We start from the raw sequence: 12,653 nt of genomic DNA, 5'->3' as shown, positions 1-12,653 counted from the left end.
ATAAATATTGTCAACCTACTAAAATTGATTCAGTGAATGTTTACTGAATTCTACCATTTGAAAGGGAATTTACTGAAATTTTACTGATTTTCCTTGCACATAATAAAAGTGACACTCAGAGTCAGTGAATACTCACCGATTCAATTTACGAAGGAGCTTTTTTTAATTTACTTATTCATTCTCATAGAATTTAATTTAATAATACATAAAATAGAACGCTCGAATAGCTTTGGAAAATATTCGTTTTCATTCTGAATGAATGAGCTTTATTAAATTTCATTGCTTCAATGGTTAAAAAGCCATTTTTTGAGTATATAATTATCACGCATCCATCAGATAACGTAACAACAGCTGTAACATTCCTTTGCACTCACATCTCTTCGAAGTTCGTCTGATCCAAAAATAAATTGTTGAGATGAGTGCTAATACGGCTGAGTTGGCGTCCTCTGAACGCAATACTCGTATTGCGCAATGACTAATTCTATTCTCGAGTATATGAAATGAAAAAAACAAGTGGAGAAAGATAGAAAGAAATAATAAAGAAAGATTAACTTGAAAATGTCCTGAGTCAATGGACAACCTACGTGTTTCACTGAGCATGACCTCTAGAAAAATTAAATATTACTAAATATGAATTATGAAAATTTCAATTTCAAAATTTCGAGTATTCTGGTTAATAATTCACATCGATTAATATCGTAAAATTCGTGTCAATAGTTAATTATTAAACTGTAATAAATTTTTTTCTAACACACCTTGTTTTACATCGAGATTTTGAATAAATAAAAGCAATTGCTCTTGCTGTGATTCATCGCTTTTTGTCCAAAACTACGCTGTAGTGTCGTCAATCTATTCCTGCCACGTCTCATCCATCTTCTTTACTGAAAATCATCCTCATTCACCAGCATCTAATAAAAATAATGAAAAAATAAATAAATGAAATGACTATTTAAATAATAAAGAAGTAGTTTATTGCATTTACAGGTAATTTTTAGAATATTTTTATTCATTTTCATAATTTTTAATTTCACTTGATGTTTATTTAAATAAAAAAAGTTGTTTCAGAAATCAATAGATCATAATTTAGAGTTTACAAATTCAGTTTATGAACACAAGTAGTTCACTTAGATGCAAATCGATGTTCTGCAGTTTAATAAATTAATTGATGATCAGTCAATTACATGAATATACTAGAGTGCAGTATATGAATATCGGTGCTAAATTGATGGACTTTCGTGATTCTTGATTAATAGAATATTCGTAAACGATTATCGAATTTATCGATAGTGTAAAATTAAATATCTCGTCAATTTTCTAATGTACTTTGACAAAACAATACTGGCATCGAATTAGCCTTAGTAATTGCATAAAATATGACTTTTTTAGATTTTTTTTTCAATTTCAATCATTTAATTCAAAATGATACGTAGGAAAGTGACTAAATATAGTATTAATGGGTATTTAAAATAGTATTCTTCATGAAGAATTATTTATTAAGAATATTGTTGGATTTTCAAAGTAAATTGTGGAAAAGCTGTTTTGTTCTTAACGAAATAGAGAGCGCATAACAATAAATGGAAAATATATTTTAAAATTAAACAGAATTATTACAACAACAGCAGCTTTGTTTGACAAAGTTTGAGCTGAGTATAATCAACAAATCACCAACTCTGCTAAGACTGTTTTCAATAACCAAACAACTGGCTTGAACTTACCAAAATATATACTGATGACTCACTCATACAAAAGGTATTACTTTATTTTTTATTTTTACATTCACATACTTAAGTTTAATTTTGGCAGTCATTAGAGTATGAAAGCGTAAATATCAATAAATACTATTTCATACTTGGTCACTTTTCTCTAGTCTTTTTGTTATAAAATCTAATATATAATTAATACCCGGATTTGGGAATACAATGGGCCTATCATTGGTCCATCACTGGCTTCTATAACTAGCTTAAGCCTAGTGATGGAAAATGACTGGACCATGGCTGGATGATAACACCAATTTAGTAGCCTCTGCTTGGGGCTAGATATATCTAGTGAGGTCAAGTAATTGAAAGCCAGCTTCCGTCTGAATACCCAAAAAGAATTGACAATAATTTTAATCATTATAAGAGCGTATTCGATTGTTATTCTGTAGCTGTTCAAAACAAAGCTGAAGATACCAGAAAACAGCAAATTCACTTGAAGTTTATTTTATTTGAATATCTTTCAGAAACTGAATGCACTATGAGTCTTTCTGCCTTTTTTTCTACGTTTAAATCAACACATATGAAATGACACTTTAAAGTATGTTCAAATTAAAGTTACTCTGAACTGATGGTAAATTTTAACACATTTCAAGAAAAATTGAAATGACCACAAGATGATAGAGTTTATGCATGGAAATTGGTAATTATATACTTATAACACACTTCAAATTTTTAATGCACTTACCGAAAGATTGCTTTTACCGAAATAGTCCAAAGAATTTCGGTTTCAACTATTTTTTAAGACTCAAAATTTCCTAGAATTTTTTAATTTCTTAATTTATAAAGCATCTAAAACAAAAATTTCATCCCTTATAATAGCATTTGCGAAAATATTTAAGCCTGTTCAATTACCCTATACTTTTTTCTTAAAATGTATTTTGACAATTATTTCATATTCTGATGAGCTGTTTATTTCATTGATAAACGTTAGGATTTTTTAAACAGTTTTAAATCATGATATACTGCTATTAATATCGAATTCTCAATAAGTTTTAAACTATAGTTTAATTTTGAATTATAAAAATTATTTCGAATAAAAATCACATTAAATAAATTTAATCATATTGCCGGAAAATAATTCACAAATTAACACAATTTGACACTATTTTCATGAAATTGCTTACCATTTCAGTTTATACTACGCGAATGAGTCATGAAAAGCAAGGAATAGTCTAAATAAATAGTTAATGCCTGTAAATGTAAGAAATCCACTATAAACAATTTATGTATACCAGAATAAAGTTGAGTATTACGAATATAAAAATTTACGTTCACGATAAAAACTAAATAGACACTAAAATGGAATAAATTTTCATTAATTAAAATGATTATTTGTTGATACTAAATATTCAACTGAAGTTGTTCAATAATACATAAGTTAACAATGAATAAATATCTTTTCAATGTAAGGAAAAGTTTTATCGAATTAAAAAAAAAAAAAAAAATAGGAAAAATAGATATAAAAATAAATGCTATGATAAAAGCGGGTGTTTATGACGTCGTAAAAAAATACGCGATGAAACTGCGTAGGAATGATTGCGTGTCACATTTTCTTTCAGTCGACTCATCCATTTATAAATAGCAGAACGAAAATTCCCGCAACAAAATATGTAGAAATCGTAAACACAGTCTGGTGAATTACCACTGCGTTAGTATAGTCAGTATTTATTTTTCGGCTTTTATAGTATGAGTACATGTAAATAGGTATTTATGCAACGTTATCATATGTTTATTTATAAAGTATAAGAAAAGAGACACGAAATTTCAATTGAAACATCTTTTAAATGACATAGAAGGGTGGTATAGAATAAGTTTGTATACGATATAATAAGACACCGTCTGTGTAATAAAGAGAAAGTAGGGAAATAGCGTCAAACCCTCTTGAATGAGTACGAATATCACTTCCAACCCCTCGAGAAATTTCAAAGCGTCTTTTGGGGATTCAGAGACGAGAGGGAATGCAGAGCTCAATGATCTAAAGCTTCATTATTTTTGCTACTTACTTTGTCTTCATCACATTGAAACCTAATGGACTTGATAAAAGTGGAAAGATGTAAAAAAACACTCTCTTTTATTTCGATATCTCAAATATCGATTAGATTCAAGCAATCGTTTTATCTTGAATGAAAAAAAACAGTTGATTTTAGTTAGTTTTTTGTACTTAACTTATTATTCAATTGCTATGGGTGATGGAGCAATCAGTCGAATCAAATTAACCATTACTTTCTTTACCTATCGCTAGGAAATATTTCTGATAAGAATCTAGAGAGAATAAGGTAATTACAGACATTAGGTAAATACAAGTATCATTGTATGTTGTAATTAGACCAGAATTATTTCTAGGATTGGCTGATGATATTCTGGGCGTAATGAAGAAATCCTAATTTACGTATGCCACTGAAGTAATCCATGAGAGCCTCATTACACACAGAAAATACATAGTAATAGGGGAAACTGGGAGTAAGACAGCCCAGTGAAGCAAGATGGACCCTTTAAAAAAATTATTCAAAACATGTAAAGTTTAAAATTCGAATGAGGAAAGAGACATAGTAAAACTGCTTGCTTTAACCATCACATGAATTATTAAAATTGAAATTTTTAAACTGTACATAATACAATTTACACTTTTGTATTTTAACAGATTATAAATATTCTTAAGTGAACTATATTTTCCCAACTTCCCTTACATTGTGAGGTAAAACCAATACAAAGTCAAAATGGCGAATAAAAATGATATTATATAACGTCTGAATGAACCAATTAAACTAAAACAGCTAAGTTCTCATCGTGTTCCCAGGTTTAAAAAGAAATAATTCTATAAAACAATTGTATGTCTCCAATTGTATGTTGATTAACAAATGACGGAATTAATTGTTAACAACGCTTGACTGATTTGTTTATGTTAGTTTGCAACTGAGACTAGAGCATATCAGATGTTTTTTTCGATTATAAAAATCTTCGCTGTCATTTAAATAAACTTTTCCATCATAGGAGTAAATGTAGAACACTTTAATCCGCAAGATTTCATCCCTCGCCTTCGGCTCGAGATGAAATTTTTGTCGAGGATAAAATGTTTTACTTTACTCCCTTGGTACAAAATGTACTATTAATTCTTCTAAATTATTTCTTGAGCTATTATTTCATTCTTATTTTAGAATATGCCTGAATTATACCATTCTTCTACATATCTTTTTAGACCTCTTCAAATCTTTCACCTAAAATCGAACTACACATTTATAGCCATCTACATTAGAAGAGTAGGAAAGCTTAAGAAGGGCTTAAGTAAAAATTAATAATCAGGATAAACACACGTCATTCCCATATGGTTTGTTTCCAACCTTTTACTTAGACCCTCATTTCATGACTTTTTTAAACTTGCGTAAATATACTCTGCAAAATTACTATGAGAGTGTTTTAATATGAGTGTTAGACCCCCATGTCTGGTAAGCTGTTAGTCAGAGTTTTCGTAATATGTTTAGATGTTGAAAATTTAATTATTTCTTCACAATTTAATTAAATCCGCTAACTGAATAAAACTTGGACCTTTGATGATAAAACACATTTGAAATTTAGTATATTTGATTTAAGTGAGATTCAATCTCCGACTCCGTAATCTTTAGTATAGTAAAAGCGAACCTTTTGACAATCCTACTAGAGATCTCTTTTCTTCAGATTTCTTCCAAGTCAAGTAATGTTCGAGATTAACGATAAGTCAACGAGAAGCGTCCTCGTTGGGATAATCTAAGAGTAGTTTACTTGATGAAATAGTAATAGAGATGATAGAGGTTTCGACATTAAGTAAATAATATAAATAAATAATTCACAATATATTATATAGAGTATTTGATTAGATGGAAAATACTTGGCATAATTTAAAAGAAGACAAACGTAAACAAGTGATAAAAAAACGAATTGAAACTGATTTCATTTATTCTCGAACATACTTTTAGCATTAAGAGAACGTTTATAACTTTTTTCAAGAAAAATGAACCACAGCATGAGTAATACAATGTTTTAAAAACATGCATTGAATTTTTAAGAAATAACTCTGCAGTAGACTGTCAAGAACATTTTTCTTAATGGTTTTTGGTATTTTTTTTTTGAATAATGAGTTTATTCAGAATAAAATATTTGTATTTAAAAATGAGAGCTTTGTTAGAAGATGAAACCACATGTTGATTTGACTATTTCATAACAATGATAAATGACTTGTGGATAACAATATAATAAAATATAAACATACAAGTCTAATATTTTCTATTACCTGTAAATAACTAATAAGGTTTGCTCTACAAGTTCTAGTAAGAATTTTTGTTCTTAATGATGATTCCAACATGTTTGACTCTAGTTAAAGGTACTCAGACGAGCATATAAAATTGTCTCGACGTTGTTTTTCTAGAGAGCTTTTCATACACTAAAAAAACTTTTCAAAGTGAAATTAACTGTGGTGATTAAAAATAAACTTTTACTAGGATAATCGATGAACAATAAATTACTTTTGCAATAAATATTATTTTAATGTTTAATCTTGCAAATCGAAGTGTATAAAAATAACATGTCTTAAGTGTGTTTAATTTTGCTGAATAGATTTCGTTGGAAAATATGCTAATTAGAACTGGAAAGGCAGGACACATTAACATAATATATGATAACATGAAAGATATGTAATTTATTATTTATTGAGTGCATGTAATGAATTTCTTTTTAATCAGTATTTTGTCGAATAAATAAAATATTTCATTCTCTAGAAATAACTTTTAAAACTGGAAAGGGATGGATTTTTATTATCCGACCCAATTTCGTATATTTTTTGTAAGTTGTCTTTACAAAAGGAGATTTTCATGTCGTAACAATGTTGAAGAATTTGAGAAAACGTAAGGATTTTTCGTATTTTTCTGTATTACTGAGTAGGATATAAAATGGCCGCGTGGCTAAAGAGCTTTTCACAAACATCAGAGGGCACGATTCGCTTTATGATCCTACTCCTCCTCCTTTTCAAGTCGTCTTGTATTTTCGCACGGTCTAACATCTGGAGAATAAAACTTAAAGTCTCTAAATCTTTTTTAGATGTTTTATCTTACTGCGAAATCAGCGAATATGCACCTGTATCAATAAAACGGGATTTAAAAAATAACAAAAATCGAACTGTAAAGAACAACCAGAGAGTTTTTATTTTACTATGATCATGAAAAACAAAATACTTACGTAAAGTGAGAAGAGAGAATTGTTGGAATATTTATTATCTATTTAAATTCGTTATATGAACTTTTAGTCATAAAATTTGTGCTTGCTCTGCTGATTCTTTAATTTTTTATTTATATACTTCATTTATTACGACATTTATAAATCTGAAAATTGATATCTTTGCGAAGTCTATATGATAGAGAAGACCCATGCTTTATTGTAAAAATCCATGCTAATTTGTGGATTTCGACTGTGAAAAAATATAAAAAGAACTCTTATAAGACTACTTCATCATTCGACTGTCAAAACTATTTATGATCAGCAAAACTTACTGAATACTTCCAACTGAACTAAAACCTATAGTATATATACATTCCCATATAAAAAAATTTCGTTCCCCGAATGTTCCGTAGTGGAGAAGTTCCTCTCGTTGAACTATGGGGAACGTTTAGGAAACAAAATTTTTTTTTTTCTTTGGTGCATTATAACTTAGTTATCGAGTAATAACTCGGGATCTATAAGGCCTATATAGCCAATAAGCATATCAATGGATTTGTGAGAATGAGATCTTTCTATTGCACTAGTTAAAATCATAATTGAAGCATAATTTATGCTAAAATTAGAGTAAGTTCTCGTTTTACCCCATTTTAGGAGTGAAATAATTGATATTTTATATGTTTGACCTGATTCCGCATTTCTAGGCATTGAGACGAAGAGAATGAGTGGTCGAACTTGAAAATCGGACAACTTTGATTTTTCCACCCCAAAAAATGGCAAGTGGTACCCCTTTCCATTTTTTTGGCCAAAAAATAAAAGTACTCCGATTTTCAAGTTTGACCACTCATTCTCTTCGTCTTCATACGTGGAAATGCGGAATCGGGGCACCGCCCGGAAAAACTTACTATAACACCCTCAAACAGGGGTAAAACTGGATACACATTAAAAACCATCATCCCTTTGACTTTAAACCCTCATAACTCATGAACGGACGGTCCAATAACTGTTTTTAGGGACGTTTCAGAAACCTCAAAATCTAAGCTAAACATTCATATCTATAATAAACGTTGAAAAAATTTCTTTCACCCTTAAAATCGCTAAAATATAAAAACAAATCACATTTCTATAGGAGTTTGCCATCTTGTTTGGCAATTTTAAGGGTGAAATAAATTTTTTAACTGCTTTTTATGGATATCAATATTTAGCTAAGATTCTGTAGTTTCTAAATATCTCTTGAAAATCTTCATTAGATGACTTGTGCGAGAGTTATAGAGGTTCAAAGTCGAGTAAGGGTCAAGAAATTCCCTACCCTTTGACTTTGGATCATTATAACATGTGAAAAAATTTATCGAACGATGATTTTCAAGAGATATTTAGAAACTACAGAATCTTAGCTAAATATTGATATCCATAAAAAGCAGTTAAAAAATTTATTTCACCCTTAAAATTGCCAAACAAGATGGCAAACTCCTATAGAAATGTGATTTGTTTTTATATTTTAGCGATTTTAAGGGTGAAAGAAATTTTTTCAACGTTTATTATAGATATGAATGTTTAGCTTAGATTTTGAGGTTTCTGAAACGTCCCTAAAAACAGTTATTGGACCGTCCGTTCATGAGTTATGAGGGTTTAAAGTCAAAGGGATGATGGTTTTTAATGTGTATCCAGTTTTACCCCTGTTTGAGGGTGTTATAGTAAGTTTTTCCGGGCGGTGCCCCGATTCCGCATTTCCACGTATGAAGACGAAGAGAATGAGTGGTCAAACTTGAAAATCGGAGTACTTTTATTTTTTGGCCAAAAAAATGGAAAGGGGTACCACTTGCCATTTTTTGGGGTGGAAAAATCAAAGTTGTCCGATTTTCAAGTTCGACCACTCATTCTCTTCGTCTCAATGCCTAGAAATGCGGAATCAGGTCAAACATATAAAATATCAATTATTTCACTCCTAAAATGGGGTAAAACGAGAACTTACTCTAATTTTAGCATAAATTATGCTTCAATTATGATTTTAACTAGTGCAATAGAAAGATCTCATTCTCACAAATCCATTGATATGCTCATATTATTATTCCATTAATTTTATTATGTATATTGTTTCTGCAAGTAGAAAACGTTTAAAGTATATTTGGCGTTGAGAGATAAAATTTTTTTTTATGAGTTTGAACCGAAGGAAGATCTTTTAGTGCTAATTGAGGGTTAATATCCGAAATTGAGGTTTTAGATCTAATAATTAGATAGACGACTTCACAATTTGCACTTGGACTTTTCAGTTACACGCTGGATGTTCTACCGCTTAAGCTATCCCGAATTCGTTTAAATTCTTCTGTTAGTCTTCTCTGCACTCATGTTCACGTGGTTTCCTCCACTCCGCTATCCTCGAATAGTTACTTGAACTTCTTCAAATAAAGATCAAAATGGAAGAAGAGAATATAAATTTCAAATATTAAATTTTAAACAACAGTATGGAATCTTTTCTTTCTCAAATTTTATTAATAATAACAGAGTTATATTATTTCACACCTTGATTCACTAATTCTGGAATAAAACATAAATTATTAATCGACTATAATGGACCAAAATTCAGATGTTGTAATACATTTATTTCTTCAAATTTGTGCACTGTAAATCCCAGTATTCTTAAATGCATTATTTTAATGCAAAAAAGTGTGTTAAATATGACGTCACCTATTTAATTAACATTGTAGTCACTTTTAACGCAGATCTAAGTGTGTAAAAAGTGACTACAATGTTAATCAAATAGATGACGTCATATTTAACACACTTATCCGCATTAAGATAATGCATTTTGGAAAACTGAGATTTACAGTGTGTTATTTCAACTTACATTTACCTGTGCAAAATTTAATAATGACTTTATTAATAAAATTTAAGAGAACAGAAAACGAGTCTTGCTCATATTTATCCAATTTTTTGGATTAATATGAACTGTTGGAATATTTTTAAGTCATAAAAATTTTCTATGTAATAATTGTTAGAGTTGTTGAAAAATTCTATGGTAAATCGGGCATCCAAACCAATTAGTTTAACAGGTTTGTATATGACATACATACTTATCTCTAACAATGGATTAAAAAAAGGCATGTTGATATGATAATAAAATAAATAGGTCGAACAAGTAGTTAGAACTTTTTTATTTTTTGGTGGTCTTCCAAGATATTTAAATTATTTATTTCCTTTTATATCACATAATACACAATCATATTGACATGCTATGAGCGAAAAAATTAAATGGAAGTTGGTAATGTGCCAGAATATACTAGAGACTATGAGGATTTTTTTCACCGTGTGCCGATCGTCCTAGTTTAAAATGGAAGATAATTATCGATAAATAACAAAGTGAAGCTAATGGAATAGAAAATTTCACGTAAAAGACACTGGTGTGCTCAGAAGAAATTGCACTTATTACTGTCTTTAATAAATAACTTGAAATATTTATAATTTTTTTTTGTTACAGAAAACATTGCATTTTGCTCATATCAAGTCATTCACAGACGAATAAAATAATATTGAAAGAAAATGTGTATTGGAAAGATGATGTTTCTTCACCAACAAGTCAGGCAGTAATATTTTTGAAAAGGGTGTCTACGTTCTATGCAAATCGCTTGTCAAATCATATGACACTCGCAGTAATGTCGAATATTTTTCATTCCTTGCTTAATGCACTCTCATTCTGTTTACATGTAAACATGTAAAACTTATTCTCCTCATATACACCTGAATATCATCGTAACTTCGATAGTCAGGTAATTTAAATATGTATGAGAATTGTTTGATTGTTTCACGACAACTTCGTTAGCTATTGTGAAATGTAGGAATAATTAACTTTCTCAACTGACAATTGATCATGTGAAACAGGATTGCAACCAATAAGTTATGATACAATAAACATTTAAAGTGATGAAAAGGTTGAAGATAAAAAATTTGAGTGGAGAAATGATATGCTTGAATGAGTTATTGATTTATGTAATTGATCACAAGCTATGATTATTATAAATAATCCTGGATAGAAAAAATAAATTTGCTTTTCTATATATATATTTCTATTAATCGACAGAAATTGGTATACTTAAAAAATAATTTCAGTGAGATGGCGAAATTTTGCATTAATACGCGTTTTGGACTATTCATGAAACTGTAATTCAAGTCTACCCACCAAAAGTTTTAGCTATGGTTAGAAAACAAAGTTTCCTCGTAAGAGAAGATAATAACCTTCGTTATGTCATCTGAAATTCTTAATCATAAAAATCTATTCGTTTACATTCTTCAATAATGAAACAGTGAGTGTCATTGTAGAATCAATGATGTCAGAAAAACATTCACTATTTTGCTAATGATTTCTACTGTTTTATTTTAAAGAGTAATACTACTCTCTTAAACTAAATCAGAGAATATTAAAAGAGTATAAAACAAGAATAGTCCAGTCCTATAAGAGAATAGAAGGGTGTATCTTTAGATTGAGACACGGTAGATAACTTTAAATGGCAATTCTTTCTCTCTCTCTTCTTTTTCTTTAAAAAAACAATTGTATTTTAAAATGTATAATTCTTTAAAGAATAATGTACTGTAGAATCAACGAATATTTAATATTTGACAGTTACATCGTTGACAATTATTTTCACTGTTTCATTTTAAGCCAGTAAGAATATTAGCACCACACACAAATTCATTTCATACTTGGTGTACTTATGAACAAATAAGTTTAAGTCTTACGGTAAAGCTGGTATTTTAAAAAAAAAAGAGTAATAGAGTACTTTTAGTTTTTAACAAACGCCATAAAATGATTTTTACTACTGGTAGAAACTGGTACTGGTAAATCATGATTTGTCGATTGTACTAAAACCATTTTTTCAATGCATATATTATTGTCTATGAAATATATTTTATTATACATGTGTATACATGGTTATTTTTAATATATTAAATTATATACATCAATATTTATATTTTAATATGCTAAGTTAATAGCTTTTATTAGTTAAATAGTTATTAATAATGTTTGTAATATAATTATATTACAAAAATTGCAGTGTTCCATTGGGATTGCTTCGATTTCCGATTTTAATTTCTCAATATTTCAAATACGAGTGCTTGAGTTTTGATAAAATACACTTTTCATGTTACATCTTTCTTTTGACTGAATTTTTGATGATATTTGAACTGTAGTTTTATCATCAAGAAAAGATTACTATATATTATAAGAAGTACTATCATAGCAAGGACTTTTATTTTAATATTTTCCTGAAATAATTGTTGATTGATTAAATTACTATAATCAACATAATATAGTTAGTAAGAGACTATATCGCTATTCAGAAGCTTTCATATCCTAGAAGGATGCAAGACTGGCTCATTTATGGTTTATCATTGGACCATGATTGACTGGTATACTGTTGGATCACAAGTGAGCCTGCTGTACCTATCTACTAGGATTAGAATTTAAAAGGATCATCAGGCTTTAATATTTGTTATAAGATCCAACGTTTACGTGGCAAGATCCATAAACCTAAATAAAAACGTGATAAACGAAATAAATATGAAACTAGTTCAATAAAAAATTTTTATGCATCAATAAATAAATATTAGATTAAATTTCCATTTCATATTTATGAATCTATTGTCTTCCAAGTCATACAAACGTACTTGAGACGTCGCGACGCTTTTCAGATGCTTTTAAATTTAAATAAAGACACGAAT

This window comes from Chelonus insularis, unplaced genomic scaffold (assembly GCF_013357705.1).
Source record: "Chelonus insularis isolate UGA/USDA-ARS -01 unplaced genomic scaffold, ASM1335770v1 contig_94_pilon, whole genome shotgun sequence".
Lineage (NCBI taxonomy): Eukaryota > Metazoa > Arthropoda > Insecta > Hymenoptera > Braconidae > Chelonus > Chelonus insularis.
This window is presented reverse-complemented; position numbering follows the sequence as displayed.